Source organism: Monodon monoceros, unplaced genomic scaffold (genome assembly GCF_005190385.1).
Source record: "Monodon monoceros isolate NGI ecotype Baffin Bay Population unplaced genomic scaffold, NGI_Narwhal_1 Super_Scaffold_10, whole genome shotgun sequence".
NCBI lineage: Eukaryota > Metazoa > Chordata > Mammalia > Artiodactyla > Monodontidae > Monodon > Monodon monoceros.
Window position 1 is genome coordinate 17,577,400 of NW_021703766.1, and position 14,660 is coordinate 17,592,059.

Below are 14,660 nucleotides of genomic sequence, written 5' to 3' on the forward strand. Positions count from 1 at the left end.
CTGTTGATTTTAGCTGCAGGGCTTCTCAGACCCCCTAAAAGGCAAACATGCACCAAATGTCGAGGGGAGTGTACAGCTGTACACAGCATTTTCCAAACTTATTTGACCATGGAGACCTTATGTCAAAGAAGCAACTCATGGGGTTAATAAGCCAAAGGAAATTTTTGTGAAATATAAATGAAATAGTCTCTAAGGCCTCTTACAGCTGTAACATTCCAAAATTCTGTGCTTAAATGACAGTACCTTCTTCTTGGCCATTTTATTTTTTATTAATTTATTTTTTTGACTGTGCCGCGTGGCATGTGGGATCTTAGTTCCCCAGCTAGGGCTCGAACCCGTGCCCCCTGAAGTGGAAGTGTGGAGTCCTAACCACTGGACTACCAGGGAATTCCTTCTTGGTTATTTTAGATCAGATTAAGAAGGGTAAGGAGAAAGCTATCCTACAGAAAATAAAATAGCATCTGATGCAGAAGAGGAAGACGGACCAAGTTCTAACATATGTAAATCTATGTAAATGATTATGCAGAAGAGGCAGAAAGGGAGCAGTTTTAAATGCTAGCCAAACTGTCACTTATGTTATCACTAGAAAAAGCTGAACATTTATATTTTAGCAGAAACAGCAGAGTACTGAGTACTAATCTTTTCAGCTTTACTTCTTAAATCCATCACTAATGTCATACGGATTTGGCCAAATTACTGTTGAGGAAATCTACGGGACTATGCCCTACTCCTAGGCACCGGGCCCAGGCTCTCCTCTCACAAATGGCTATGGTGGAGGCTGAACACGGTTTTACACAAACCAGCAACCCCATACACCCCACCTGGCCCAGCCAAGTTGGTTGACTTGGGGATGGGCATCTGATCTTAGCTGGAGCATTATGTCTCTTCCCTGGAATTTTTGCATTTGGGGCCAGAGAGGGAATCTCTGAGTGTTGGATGTTAAGATGCCACAGTGGGCCATCGTCAGTGGTCATGTTGCTGTCATAGGAAAAAACTGGACTCCAGTGCGAGAGAATGAAGGCGAAATGCAAGAGAAACAGAGACAAGAGGTGCAGCATTTCAGTTCCTGATTCTAAGAGTCAATGACGACCAGATCTATCCCAGCTTTTCCCACAACAGTGTTGTTCGGCCCTTCTTTGGATTTGGTAGGCTAAAAAGTTCTCTTTGCTTAAGCTAGTTCAGACTAGGTTTCTGTTGCTTAAAACCAGAAGAGTTCTGACTCTTGTCACACATGTCCTCCACACCTACTTTCTCCATCATTAGAGAGGGAAGAATGGAGGCTGCCGCCTGAAAGCTGGCATGTTAAACACATACAACTTCCTTGGCAGTCCAGAGGTTAAGACTGCACGCTCCCAATGCAGGAGGCACAGGTTTGATCCCTGGTTGGGGAACTAAGATGCCACATGCCACATAGCGTGGCCAAAAGCAAAAACAAAACACAACACATTTATGGGACTTCCCTGGCAGTCAAGTGGTTAAGACTCCATGCTTCCATTGCAGAGGGCGTGGGTTCGATCCCTGGTGAGGGAACATAAGATCCCACATGCCACGCTGTGTGGCCCAGAAAACACCACCACCGCCAACAATAAAACACATACACACACCATTGCTCCCTCCCTCCCTTTCCTGTCAGGAAAGGGATTAAAAAAATGGCATTAAGTTATCAGAACAAAAAGAACTAACAAGGCAATGGCAACACAAGTTTAGGTCCTAGAAAGCAGCTGAATGAATCCTAGGGTCATGGTCCTGATTTGCCCAGGTTAGTATGGTTTACATCTGCTATGCTGGTATAATTATTAATAGTGTCCTCTTTCACTCTCAAAAGTGTTCTGGTTTGGATGGTAAATTGATTCATTAAACCTAAGAAGCCCAGAAGCAAGCCTAATGTACCACAGAAACATTAAAAAAAGCAGCAAATCAAGTTGAAAATAGTAGTTGCTGATGGGGAGTAGGAATGGAGGGTAAGAAAGAAGGATGGGGCTATGGATCTTTGAATTAGCTTTGTAATACTATGTATATGAATAACTTCTTGGGAAATTAAATTAAATTAAAAAACAAATACACTAACAATAAAAAGACAAATAACCCAATTAAAAATGGGCAAAGATTCTGAAGAGACATTTCTCCGAAGAAGATATAGAAATGGCCAACAAGCTCATGAAAAGATGCTCGACATCCTTAGCCATCAGGGAAATGCAAACCTAAACTATACCACTTTACTGAAAGCCTTCCCGCTAAACTCTGGAACAAGACAAGGATGCCCACTCTCACCACTTCTATTCAACATACTATTGGAAGTCCTAGCCAGAGCATTCAGACACGAAAAAGAAATAAAAGGTATCCAAATTGGAAGGGAAGAGGTAAAACTGTCATTATATGCAGATAACCTTGTACTAAATATAGAAAACCCTAAAGACTCCACATAAAAACTATAGAACCAATAAGTGAATTCAACAAGGTAGCAGGATACGAGATTAATATACAGAAATCTGTTGCATTTCTTTAAGCTAACAATGAAATATCAGAAAGGGAAAGTAAAAAGAAAAAATCCCTTTTAAAATCACTTTAAAAAAAAAAAACCTTAGGAATAAACCTGACTAAGGAGGTGAAAGACTTATATGCTGAGAACTATAAAACACTGATAAAGAAAACTGAAAATGACTTAAAGAAATGGAAAGATATTTCCTGTTCTTGGATTGGAAGTATTAATATTGTTAAAATGGCCATACTACCCAAAGCAATCTACAGATTTAATGCAATCCCTATCAAATTACCCATGACATTTTTCACAGGACTAGAACAAATAATCTTAAAATTTATATGGAATCATAAAAGACCCAGAATTGCCAAAGCAATTCTGAGGAAAAAGAACAAAGCTGGATGCATAATCCTTCCAGACTTCAGACAATACAGCAAAGCTACAGTAATCAAAACAGCATGGTATTGGCATAAAAACAGACACATGGATCAGTGGAACATAACAGACAGCCTAGAAATAAACCCACACACCTATGGTCAATTAATCTTCAACAGGGCTTCCCTGGTGGTGCAGTGGTTGAGAGTCCGCCTGCCAATGCAGGGGACACGGGTTCGTGCCCCGGTCCGGGAAGATCCCACATGCCGCAGAGCAGCTAGGCCCGTGAGCCATGGCCGCTGAGCCTGCGCATCCGGAGCCTGTGCTCCACAACGGGAGAGGCCACAACAGTGAGAGGCCCGCGTACAGCAAAGAAATTAAATTAAATTAAATTAAATTAATCTTCAACAAACTCCTTCAAGAATATACAGTGGAGAAAGATAGTCTCTTCGACAAGTGATGTTGGAAAAGCTGGACAGCAGCATGCAAATCAATGAAGTCAGAACACTCCCTCACACCATACACAAAAATAAACTCAAAATGGCTTAAAGACAAATATAAGACACGACACCACAAAACTCCTAGAAGAGAACATAGGCAAAACATTCTCTGACATAAATTGTAGCACTGTTTCCTTAGGTCAATTCTCCCAAGGCAATAGAAATAAAAGCAAAAATAAACAAACAGGATCTAATCAAACTTATAAGCTTTTGCACAGCAAAGGAAACCATAAACAAAATGAAAAGACAACCTACAGGATGGGAGAAAATACTTGCAAATGATGCAGCCAACAAGAGCTTAATTTCCAAAATATACAAACAGCTCATACAACTCAATAACAAAAAGATAAACAAGCCAATCAAAAAATGGGCAGAAGACGTAAATAGACATTTCTCCAAAGAAGACATACAGATGGCCAAGAGACACATGAAAGGATGCTCAACATCACTGATTTTCAGAGAAATGCAAATCAAAATTACAAGGTTAAAAAGAAAAACTACAATGAGATATCACCTCACACCAGTCATAATGGCCATCATTAAAAGGTCCACAAATAATAAATGCTGGAAAGGGTATGGAGAAAAGGGAACCCTCCTACACTGTTGGTGGGAATGTAAGTTGGTACAGCAACTATGGATAACAGTATGGAGGTCCCTCAAAAAACTAAAAATAGAATTGCCATATGATCCAGCAATCCCAATCCTGGGCATACGTCCAGAGAAAACTATAATTTGAAAAGATATATGCACTCCAATGTTCACTGTAGCGTATACAATAGCCAAGACATGGAAGCAATCTAAATGTCCATCAACAGATAAATGGATAAAGAAGATATGGTAACATATATACAATGGAATGCTACACACCATAAAAAAGAATGAAATAATGCCATTTGCAGCAACATGGATAGACCTAGCAATTATCATACTAAGTGATATTTGACAAAGACAAATATCATATGATAATACTTATATGTGGAATCTAAAATATGATACAAGTGAACTTATTTACAAAACAGAAACATTCACAGGCATAGAAAACAAACGTATGGTTACCAAAGGGGACAAAGGGGAGGAGGGATAAATTAGGAGTTTGGAATTAGCAGATACAAACTACTATATATATAAAATAGATAAACAACAAGATAAACAACTTTATAGCACAGGGAACTATATTCAGTATCTTATAATAACCTATAATGAAAAAGAATATATATATGTATAACTGAATCACTGTGCTGTACACCAGAAACTAACAAACTATACTTCAATAAAATTTAAAATAAGTATGGAGGTTCCTTAAAAAACTAAAAATAGAACTACCATATGACCCAGCAATCCCACTACTGGGCACATACCCTGAGAAAACCACAATTCAAAAAGAGTCATGTACCAAAATGTTCACTGCAGCTCTATTTACAATAGCCAGGACATGGAAGCAACCTAAGTGTCCATCATTGGATGAATTGATAAAGAAGATGTGTCACATATATACAGTGGAATATTACTCAGCCATAAAAAGAAACGAAACTGAGATATTTGTAGTGAGGTGGATGGACCTAGAGTCTGTCATACAGAGTGAAGTAAGTCAGAAAGAGAAAAACAAATACCGTATGCTAACACATATATATGGAATCTAAGGAAAAAAAAAAAAAAAGGTCATGAAGAACCTAGGGGTAAGACGGGAATACAGACACAGACCTACTAGAGAATGGACTTGAGGATATGGGGAGGGGGAAGGGTAAGCTGTGACAAAGTGAGAGAGTGGCATGGACATATATACACTACCAAACGTAAAAATACATAGCTAGTGGGAAGCAGCCGCATAGCACAGGGAGATCAGCTCGGTGCTTTGTGACCACTTAGAGGGATGGGATAGGGAGGGTGGGAGGGAGGGAGACGCAAGAGGGAAGAGATATGGGAACATATGTATATGTATAACTGATTCACTTTGTTATAAAGCAGAAACTAACACACCATTGTAAAGCAATTATACTCCAATAAAGATGTTAAAAAAATTTTTAAACAAATAAACTACACCACTTTATATCCATTAGGATGGCTATAAATCTAGTAAATGATAGACAATAACAAGTGTTAATGAGGATGTGGAACATATGGAACCCTCATGCATTGCTGGGGGAAATAAAAAATGATGCAGCTAGAAAACAGTCTGGCAGTTCCTCAAAAAGCTAAACATGAAGTTACCATATGACCCAGCAATTCCACTCCTAGGTATATATCCAAGAAAACTGTAAACATATGTTGCACAAAAACTCGTACACAAATGTTCATAGCAACATTATTTAAAATAGCCAAAAAGTGGAAACAACCCAAATGTCCATCAATGAATGCATGGATAAACAAATATGCTAGATCCATACAATGGAATATTATTCAGCCGTAAAGAGTAATGAAATCCTGATACATGCTACAATATGGATGAACCTTGACCACATTATGCTAAGTGAAAGGAGCCAAACATAAAAGGTGGCATATTGTATAATTCCTTTTACACAAAATGTCTAGAAAAGGCAAATCCATAAACAGAAAGTAGGTTAATGGTTACCATGGGTTGGAAGGAGGGGGTAATGAGGGAGTGACTGCTAGTGAGTATGGGGTGTCTCTTCAGGGGTAATGAAAATGTTCTGGAATTAGATGGTGGTGATGTTTGCACGACTTAAAGAATACACTAAAGCCCCTGAATTGTAGACTTTAATTTTAAGGATATAAGTTATAGCTCAATTTAAGAAATTATGTAAGAAAAAACTACAAGGTGATGGGGAGAAGGGGATATAATGCTATTGATGAACAGAGCACACTCATTCTACCCTCCTTTGGGTCAGCAGCAGCGGCCTTGCAGAAGTGTCTCTGTGTGCCTGGACCTGGCCTTGCCTCTCTTCTGTTCACCAACTGCCCTCAGGTTGGGTCTGTCTCCAGCCTAGTCCTGCTCCTCTCTTGACACCCTTCCAGTCCTTCTCAGATCCTGGCTCGGATCCTGGGACAAATACGCTACTGAAAAATACCCCTGATAATCGCCAGGGTTATCTAGCTGCAAATCCTCTTTACCTCAGGGGTTTAAAGGCATGACTTCTGAATTGCTACCCCATATAGAAATCTTGTATTTGAGAGATGGTAGAGATCCTTAGAAAAGCAAGCATTCATTAAACGACTAAACATCTGGTTCTTAATGTGTCAGAATGAACATTTGAAAAGTTGTGCTTCTGGTCTGACTGGGTCTTAGAAAGTAAAGAAAGTCATCACGATTTTTTGGCAACACCTTGCCAGAGAGAAGTGACGAGAGCTTGCTATTTACAGAGAAAGTATATGGCTAAACAGGAACTGGAACTCAGTACAAGTCTGTATTCAATTAACCAGAACGTCACTTTAAACATTCTCAGCATGGGAAATTTAACCGGTGACTGCTTATTGTATATTTTCACCTATTACTGGTGTAATTCTTTGCCTTAAAACTAATCTCTACCTCCTCTTTCTTTAAAAAAAAATAAGCAGTTTAAGGCACACAACACTACAGCCAGCTAGAGCACAGCACAGGCCTTAGAGACACACAGCCAGGGTTTAAACCATCTCTGCCACTTACTAGCCATGTGAGCGTGAGTGGTTTGCTTAACCTCTGAGGGGCTTCCTTTAGTTATCGGTAAAATGAGGGTAACAACACCTACCCCTCAGAGTTCCTGAGAGAATCATCTGAGACAACACAGTAACTCAATAGCTCAGTGCCTGCTTTATGAGAACAGACAGCATTACTATTGTTATTTTGTGGTACCTTATCCACTGCTTCCTAGTGGTAGGCAAAAAAGGGGGAAAACAGTGTTGGAGGTCAAATCAAGTCCAAACATGTAAGTCCTTTTGGTTTAATATCTACAAAGCTTCTAGGTTCTTATGCATTTTCCCAGTCGAGTTGGTGTCCATCATGAGGAGGAACAAGGTGACGTATGCAATCATGAGATGCTTGCAGAGTTGGAAGACTGGATTCCATGTAACAGAGTCTGCCTTCCAAAATCTGAGATGACCAATGGTGAGGGCCTGGCATGACAAAGTGTAAGGTTCTAAAGTTCCAGCCATGAAAGAAATTGCCTATTCATTTAGATTGAATATAAAATTATCTTTGGTGGGTTTTAAACAATCATTCAAAAACCCAGCAAATCTATGGACCAGACAGTAGTAGTGGCTGTGGTGGTGGGAGTGATAATAATAATAACAACACCTCCACTATAATCATCATCGTTGTTGTCTCTTATATTTGAGACACTCCACTCAGAACAGGCTCTTCTCAAGATACAGCAATAATGAACAGATGGAGAAGCATAAGCACAAGATAGAAAGGACTATGGAATGCTAAGGGTCTGTTATGGGTTGGATCATGTCCCCCGCTCCCCCTAAAAATGTATGTTGAGGTCTTAACCCCCAGTACCTCAGAGTGTGACCTTACCTTATTTGGAAACAGAGTTGTTGTGATGTAGCTAGTTAAGATAAGGTCATACTGGAGCAGGGTGGGCCCCTAACCCAATATGACTGGTATCCTTACAAGAAGAAAGCCATATTTACATGACAGAGACACACAGGGAGAATGCATGTGACCACAAAGGCAGAGATTGGAGTAACACAGCTGCAAGTCAATAAACACTAAGGATTGCCAGCAAACCACTGGAAGCTGGGGAAAGGCAAGGATTTCCCTACAGGCTTCAGAGGGAGCATGGGCCCACCTTGATTTGGGACTTCTGGCCTTCAGAACTATAAGTAAATATTTGTTGTTTTAAGCACCCGATTTGTGGTACTTTGTTACAGCAGCCCTAGGAAACTGATATGGGGCCTAAGAGGATTTTTTCTTCTAAGATTGAAATGCAGCAACAGCAAGGAGAATGTCTAAGAGTGAGTCAGAGGGAAGTGTCTGTAGGGGAAGAAACATTTATAAACTTACAATATATTTTAAAATCTCTCTATGCCTCTGCCTCTACGGCATCGTAAACAATATCCAAAAATGCTAAATTCTCATTAAATGCCATTTATCAATACTATCAATGTGTAAACACCCAAGCCTGGGACAGTAGCGGATGACCAACAGAACCGCTGCCCCGGTAAACTGGCCGTAGCTTTATGCTCCCAGGAAGGAGCGATGCTCCTTAATTTCGGTCTGAAATGACTCTCCCAAGCACTTTTTCAAAGTTTACAAGAGGAGTAATTATTACCTGGATCCCAGTCATTTTAATATAAATGTTCTTTTCATTTGCTCCTCACATGGAGCCTTCGATCTGTTAAAAGGAGCAGTGTCTGTGGAACTAGCTCTGGGAAGGAAACTGGGCTCATTTAACTATATCCATAGCACACACACACATACAAAAAAACCCACAACAAATGCTCTCAAAATAACTTTCAGGGGCTTCCCTGGTGGCGCAGTGGTTGGGCGTCTGCCTGCCGATGCAGGGGACACGGGTTCGTGCCCCGGTCCAGGAGGATCCCACATGCCGCGGAGCGGCTGGGCCCGTGAGCCATGGCCGCTGGGCTTGCGCGTCCGGAGCCTGTGCTCCGCAACGGGCGAGGCCGCGACAGTGAGAGGCCCGCCTACCGCAAAAAAAAAAAAAAAAAAAAAAAGGGAAGAAAAAAAATAATAACTTTCAGGATAAAACAAAGCCAAAGGAAGGAAAGTTTCCATTCAGTCTGTCCTTTCACTTATAACTTGCTGCTTGTGCTGTGTCAGAGATTAAGTGTCACATCCTCCCTCAGGTCCTAGTTCTCGGTCTGGACAGACAAGCACAAGGTGAACCCAGGACGCATGCACTAATCTTTTTGTATGGACCATGTGTAACTGCTGTCATTAAACAAGCATAACATCATACACAAACTGTTTTCTTTTTAGCCACAGTTTGCTTTCTCTCTCACAAAGAAGTAGGAGAGTAACTTCCAACTGCACAAAAGTTAGTGAAACCACTATTCCTAATGTTACTAAGAATAGGCTTCTATCAACAGAATTCAATATTGGACTCGAAAGAAGGAATTAAAAACCATTCCTGGGTGGAGGCCTGGATTTGGCTGTGAACCTGATTCAGCCATCAATTAATAATTAATCCCAAACTCTTCCCCTGAAGATGCTTCCAGGTTTTGCTTATTTTTGAAGATATGAGATGGTGTTAGGGTTGGCTGTCATCTTGAAGGAATGAATTCTAAAGCCTACTATTTAACTCTCACTAGATAGAGAATAGATTATTCTTTTGTCATTTAAAATTAGGGATTAGGCACTTCCCTGGTGGCGCAGCAGTTGAGAATCCGCCTGCGGGGGACACGGGTTCGAGACCTGGTCCCGGAAGATCCCACATGCCGCGGATCAACTTAAGCCCGTGCGCCACGGCTACTGAGCCTGCGCTCTAGAGCCTATGAGCCACAACTACTGAGCCCACGTGCCACAACTACTGAAGCCCGGGCGCCTAGAGCTAGTGCTCTGCAACAAGACAGGCCACAGCAATGAGAAGCCCACGCACCGCAACGAAAAGTAGCCCCCACTCAACGCAACTAGAGAAAGCCTGCATGCAGCAACAAAGACCCAACGCAGCCAAAAGAAAAAAAAATTTTTTTAATTAAAAAAAAAAAAGCAAGGGAGAAAGTTTCAGTATTAAAATGTCACCATACTTAGTCACTACAAAACCTTGTGTGAAGTTCTCCAGTATTTCACAGTTCTTCTAAGAAGTCAACTTTCAGTAAACTATGCAGAGGACTGTAGTAGTAATTACCTAAATAAATCTAGAACTATGGTCAACCCCAAATCACTGATTCTTAAGATAATCAATTTTTTTTCCATTGTACGTACAGTTGATTCTCATTATGTATGGTAGTTGTGTTCTACAAAGTTGTGTGAACACTGAATTAATGGATACTGAACCACTGCTCCTAAGGGAAATACCAGGTTAGGATTCTGAGAGCCTCTGGTCACACCAAATCACTCATTCAAAAATCTTTTTCTTGAAAATCAAAACTACAGTGAGGTACCATCTCACACCAGTCAGAATAGCCATCATTAAAAAGCCTACAAATAACACATGCTGGAGAGAGTGTGGAGAAAAGAGAACCCTCTTACACTGTTGGTGGGAATGTAAATTGGTGCAGCCACTATGGAAAACCAGTATGGAGGTTCCTCCAAAAACTAAAAATAGAGTTGCCGTATGATTCAGCAATCCCACTCCTAGGCATATATCCAGACAAAACTATAATTCAAAAAGATACATGCACCCCTATGTTCATAGCAGCACTATTCACAATAGCCAAGACACTGAAGCAACCTAAATGTCCGTAAACAGAGGAATGGATAAAGAAGATATGGGGTATATATACACTGGAATATTACTCTGCCATCAAAAAGAATGAAATAATTCCATTTGCAGCAACATGGATGAACCTAGAGATTATCATACTAAGTGAAGTAAAGTCAGAAAGAGAAAGGCAAATACCATATGATAGCAATTCTATGTGGAATCTAAAATATGATACAAATCAACATATCTACCAAACAAAAACAGACTCACAGATACAGAGAATAGACTTGTGGTTGCCAACAGGGAGGTGGGGTAGGGGAGGGAAGGAATGGGAGTCTGGGATTTGCAGAGGCAAACTATTGTATATAGGATGGACAAACAATAGGATCATACTGTATAGCACAGGGAACTATATTCAACATTCTGTGATAAACCGTAATGGAAAAGAATACACACACACACACGCACACACACACACACACACACACACACACGTATGTATATATATACATATTTTTTTTTAAAAAAAACGGAGTCACTTTGCTGTACAGAAGAAATTAACATTGTGAATCAACTATACTTCAGTAAAATTTTAAAAATATATTTTTCTTTTCTTTCTGCTCTCCACACTGGATAATTTCTATTGCTCTACCTGCAAATTCACTTATTCTTTCCTTGGTCATCTCCATTCTGCTTTTAATTCCATTAAATTATTTTTTTAAAAAACTCAGATATTATAGTTTTAGTACTAGAACTTCAATATGGCTTTTTTTTTTTTTTTTTTTTTTTTTTTGCGGTACACGGGCCTCTCCCGCTGCGGAGCACAGGCTCCGGACGTGCAGGCCCAGCAGCCATGGCTCACGGACCCAGCCGCTCTGCGGCATGTGGGATCCTCCCGGACCGGGGCACAAACCCGTGTCCCCTACATCAGCAGGCGGACTCTCAACCACTGCGCCACCAGGGAAGCCCCAATATGGCTTTTTAAAAAAATTGTTTCTATTTCTTTGCTGAGATTTCCTATCTTTTATTTAACTGCAGGCATATTTTTCTGTTACTTCCTTGAGGATAATTACAGTAGCTGCATTAAATTCCTTGCCTGATAATTCTAACGTCAGGATTATCTTGGGGTTGGTCTCAGTTAATTTTCTTTTCTACTGGGAATATGTTCCATTTTCCTGGTGTTTTATATTATTGAGTATTTTGGGTTGTATCCTGGACATTATGAATGTTATGTTATGGAGACTGGACCCTGTTCTCCAATTAGTGCATTTTTTTTTCTTTTTTTAAAAATCAGGTAATTATCTTGCTTGGTTTAGGGGTCAGCCAGAGATGTGGGCACACAGAATTTAGGAATCCTCTCTCTGGATCTTTCCCTTCCAGGATCCCCCCTTTCTCTCCTGTAGCTGTGGTTCCCCCAGATTCAGTCTTCTGGTTCCCCAGCCCCAAAAGCCTGTGATTTCTCCACCAGTACCCCTAATGCACTGCACGCCTCCCTAGACATAACCTGCCCCTAGGCTGAAAGCCAAGAAAATGGGAACTTACTCTATACAGCACCTCTCCTCTAAACATGGACACTCCATGAGAATCTGCCTGCTTCTGACCACTCTTTAGTGTCCTCGGCTAACTACTTACTATATTATGTCCAGAGTTCATAGTTGTTATCTGAACGAGGGCCAGTCTGGTAGGCTGTTGCTCAGTCATTACTGTCCCAGTTATTCATTATTGTCTTTGGAATGAATTTAGGAATATGGATGTTCTAAACATTTACAATTCTTAGAATAAACAAGTCACCTTGCAAAGACTTAACTTGGGAAAAGCTGGATAGTTAGGCACAATTTTCTCATGCTGCCGCCCAGCTCATCTCCTCCACGATGAGGAGGGCTGTTTTTAACTCTGAGGCCAACAGAAAGTACAGGTCTAAACATACCTCCTTCTCCTGGGTGTTCCTCATAAATTCAATTTTCAGCAAAGGTAAGGTAGAATGAGCTTAAAGGGGGTTCCCTTCCGGCTTCAGGCTATACTTGGGAATCAGTGAATAAACAGATATAATCATAAGGCCAAAACAAGGCTAAGCAGAGAAAATAAGTGTTTCAATAAGAAAGTGAATGCTGTATTTCCCTCCAATGTGGATATTCTGGCTATCTGCAAATGGGAAAGAGGTGAAAGCTACCTCATCAGTTGGGGGTGGTAATGTCTTCCCCCTCTCTGATCCCAATCTATCTCCTGATTTTCTGGACCTCTACCTCTTACTGGGCTCTCTGCTTTCTTTTCAAGCTGCCAGAACCACAGAGTTTCTTGGTTGGCACATCTACGAGCAACAGAGAATTCACTGAAACCTAAGATTATCCTTTGGCACTCCACAGCTTGAGAGATAGTGATTAGAAGGAAAAAAACAAAACAAAACTTCAACAACAAGGCGGCATTTTCATTTCAGCTGTTCCCGGGGGCAAAACAGAACAGTAAAGAAAATCTTAGATTGAAAGCTTTGTGGTTATCTCTGCTTCTCGTTAAAGTGCCCCAATTATAATCACACCTACGATTACAAGATTTAACACACCTGGTCTCAAGGATGCGACACGAAGAGGAATCATACCCTCATCCCATCCCGTTTCCTTTTCTTTATTCACTGAGTAAGCACGATTTATAAATTCCAGTGAGGGCAGACTAGAGGTGGTTTGGAGAACAGAGGTTTTTCATTCACATGGCTTTTTCAAAGTGTCAAAAATCTTCCATGGCCTCAAATTATTTTAGTACTGGTGAGACAAGCAGTGTTGCTTTCATTGGCTACACACTGATGTGAGAAACCTGGATAGAGTTTCTTTCTATTTCTTCTCTCACTTTACTAACCAGACAGTTTGCTCTGCTACGGACACACAGACACACGCACACACACTCTTACTGAGTAAGGGTGTGTACACTTACAGAGTTTCTAAGATTTATTTTAAGAGTGTTGTAACTCAAATTTTAAAATAAATTTTGAAATAATTTTAGATTTACAGAAAAGTTGCGAAGACAATAGAGAATTCCTGTATACTCCTCACCCAGTTTCCCCTATTGTTAACAACTTACATAACAATGGTATATTTGTCAAGAGTTTTGTAGATCTTGACAGTGGGTATAAAACATTGACTCTTTCTTAATTCCATTTTGTACAGCAGATTCTCAACAAGAGCAGTGTGTACCCTAAAACAAGTACCTGAGATATCAAGGTATGATCTCTATGTCCCCCACTCCTACCAAGGTCCTAGATAATTACTAGGGGATAACGCTTGTACAAAAATGGTGTCAGGAACTTGATATGGCAAAATTCTAGCATGAACAAAGCCATGTGTCTGACAAAACACTTTTCTAATGGCTTCAATGACACTTAGTTAAATACTGATGTGCCAGCCACAGACGAGCATTGTGGATGCCAGGAAGTGAATTATTAATGCAAACTCTCTTTATAAAGTCAACTGGGAATGAATTTCCATTAAAATCAAGAAGAAAATTAATTTAGAGGTCACTCATTCTCAGCATACATATGGATATATAAACCTTCTTCCTGGACTGTCCACACACTGGGGAGAAATCCAGCCAAAGCCACTTGGAGGAGGAATAAAAGTTTAATTTATGCAACAACTAAAATCTCATGGATTGAACTCACAGCTAGAAAGGAAACATTTGAAACGAGGCCCTTTAGTGATTCTGTGTGAACAATGAAATGAGTCAGGAAGACAAATCACTCAAGTTCAGGCTATAGAGGCAGGCTTGGTGCAGTCCAGCTAGCTCACCCTGGAACCTGTCCCTCTGAGGGGAATGCTGGGACCCAGAATCTCAACCTGTAAACTTGTGCCCTGGTTTTTCTGCAGTGGTTAGTGTGCAGTCTGCCTAATATGATACAGAGGAAAAAGAGACTCATTGAAGATGCAAACAATACAATCTTCCTGCAAACAATACAATCCCTGCTGACTGATTCATCTGTATGAATTCATCCGGGAAAAAGGTTCAAGGCCTCCCCTGGTGAAAGGAAGACTGATGAACAGATAAAGAACAAACAGG

General features: G+C 40.5%; 1 protein-coding gene across 1 annotated transcript in view; it reads right to left on the minus strand.

The window, feature by feature from the left end:
• TANGO6 (transport and golgi organization 6 homolog) overlaps positions 1-14,660 on the minus strand; it is a 179,267-nt gene that overhangs the window by 17,143 nt on the left and 147,464 nt on the right. The gene's annotated exons all lie outside the window — the stretch shown is intronic.